This window comes from Orycteropus afer, unplaced genomic scaffold, assembly GCF_000298275.1.
Source record: "Orycteropus afer afer isolate SDZICR_OR568_19922 unplaced genomic scaffold, OryAfe1.0 scaffold00115, whole genome shotgun sequence".
Classification (NCBI taxonomy): domain Eukaryota; kingdom Metazoa; phylum Chordata; class Mammalia; order Tubulidentata; family Orycteropodidae; genus Orycteropus; species Orycteropus afer.
The window spans coordinates 6,349,171-6,351,946 of NW_006921702.1; positions in this window are offsets into that span (position 1 = coordinate 6,349,171).

A 2,776-nucleotide genomic window follows, 5' to 3' on the forward strand; every position below is an offset into this window, starting at 1 on the left:
TCTGCTAGTTGGGTTTAGTCCACTTCTATATCCTTCCCTTCAAGGCTCAGGGGTCCAGGATTATCTTCTGTGTCTGTGTTAATTGGTTCCCCTTTTCTTTGTTGAAGAGGGTCTGTGCAGTCTTTCTGCCTAGTCTGCCATCTTACCAGAACTCCTAAGGCTCCAGGAATTTACTGAATATGTGTTGAGTATTTCAACAAATTGTTGCAGCACTGGAGGCGCTTACTAATTTATGTCAAGAAATTTGGCCAACTGTTTGGAAGAGATCAATATTTGCATATTGTAAAGAAATGTGATCCACCAGAATGTGGCAATTATTGAACATTTATCATTAATGTCATACACAAGTAAAATTTTGCTGAAGGATAACTGAAAAATGATTGTAGTAGTATATTGACAGGGAAATTCTAAATATTCAAGCTGGATTCAGAAAAGGATGTGGAATGAGGAATATCATTGCTGATGTCAGATGGATCTTGGCTGAAAGCAAAAAATACAAGAAAGATGTTTAAATTTGACAAGAATTTAGGAAAATAATACAAGAGCAAAGTGACAAAACAAGTGAAAAATTAGAAAACATGTAAAAGCAGCAAATAGAAACACAGAAGATTAATATTAAGCTTTCAGAATTAGATAACACATTGAAAGGGGAAAGGAGTAGAATTGAATCAATGGAAGACAAAGTTAGATTGAAGACAAATCCTTCTATACTACTTTGTTTAGAGAACAATCAGAAAAAGAACCAAAAATTGAAGAAAGCTTAACATTTATATGGCAAACCATCAATGGCTCAAGATAAATCATAATTCCAAAATAGGAAGAGACAAATAAAACCGCAGAGAAAACTGTTGAAGATTTGTTGGAAGAAAGCTTCCCTAATATGATGAAAGACAAAAAGATATCCATTCAAGAACTTTAACAAACCCAAAACAGGGTAGAACCTCCCCAAAAAATCACCAAAACACATCAAAATAAAACTTTCCCCAATCAAAGACAAAGAAATAATCTGGAAAGCTGCACAGGAAAGATAAGAATTTACCTACAAAGGGCACCCAATCAAACTAAGCTCTGATTTCACAGCAGAAACCATGCAGTTGAGAAAGCAATGAGAGGGCACATCTAAAATCCTGAAAGAAAAAAAATTCCAACCAAGAATAATATACCCAGCAAAACTGGTCCTCAAATATGATGGCAAAATTAGGACATTTCCAGATAAACAGAAATTAAGAGAATTTGTAAAAACTAGACCAACCTTGCAAGAGATGGTAAAGAGAGTCCTTGGGACACAGAAGAACCAACAACAGCAGACAACTGCTGATGATTAACACAGATGAAAACATAACTCAGAAACCAACACAGAGATAGAAGTATCCAAAATGAAATAAACCTACAAGACCATAAACAGGGAACAAGAGACATCAATTGGTAAATCAGGACAATTACTAAGCAAAAATATGGAATGTATATATAGAACTTACAAGTGGATATGAAATCAAGACAATTTCAAGATTGAATGGACTGTTTTAAACTTGGGAAGAAAATAGTTGAATCACAGGATACTGTCAAAATTAATAAACCTTCTCATCAAAATAAAAAAGAAGAAAACACAAATATATAGCAATACTGAAATAGCAATGAAGGAAATGATAAAAAAAAATTAATACACAAAATGAGCTCAGCAAAAAAAAAATTGTATGGAACAAAAAAATCAGCAACACTACAAAAAACGTAACAAAATGACACCAATAAATTCATACTTGTCCATAATTACACTGAATGTAAATGGATTATCTGCATCAATCAAGAGACAGAGAGTTATAAAATGGATCAGAAATAATGACCAATCAATATGCTGTTTATAAGAGATACACCTTAGACATAAAAACAAAAACAGATTAAAAATGAACTGTTGGTGAAAAAAAAAAATGACAATCAAAAAGAACAAGAATGGCAATATTAATTTCTGATGAAATAGACGTTAGGACAAAAACCATCATTAGAGACAAGGAAAGACATTATATAATGATTAAAGGATCAATTGAACAAGAAGACATAATCAAAGTAAATATCCACGCACCCATGAAAGAGCTCCAAGATACATAAATCAAACTTTAACAGAATTGAAAAGAGAAATAGACAACTCCACAGTAATAGAAGAAGACTTTAATGCACCAATTGCAATAAAGGATAGACCAACTAGAAAGAACCTTAACAAAAATACAGAAGATCTAAACAACACAATCAACGTACTTGAACCTTATGGACATATACAGAACACTTTACCCAACAACAGCACAATATGCTTTCTTTTCCCATGCATATGGAATATTCTGAAGAATAGACCATATGCTAGGCCATAAAGTAAGCCTCAATAAACTTGAAAACATCAAGATACTACAAAGTATCTTCTCTAATCACAGTGCTATAAACTTAGAAGTCAACAACTGGAAGATAGAGGAAAACAAAAACAAACACATGGAAGCTGAGTAACCCCATCCTTAAAAACTACTGGGTAATAGAAAAAATTAAAGATGAAATAAAAAAGTTCCTTGAATCAAATGAGAATGAAAATAGAAGACCAAAATCTTTAGGACACAGCAGAAACACTGCTCAGGGGGCAATTTATAGAAATAAATGCACACATCAAAAAAGAAAAAAGAGCCTAAGGCAGCTTGCCAGGCCCCAGAGTGCACTGTGGGGACATGTGCATACACTGCTCCAGTACCAAGCAACTGTAGGACTATTCCAAGAAAGAAAAAAGAAAAAAAAAAAAAAA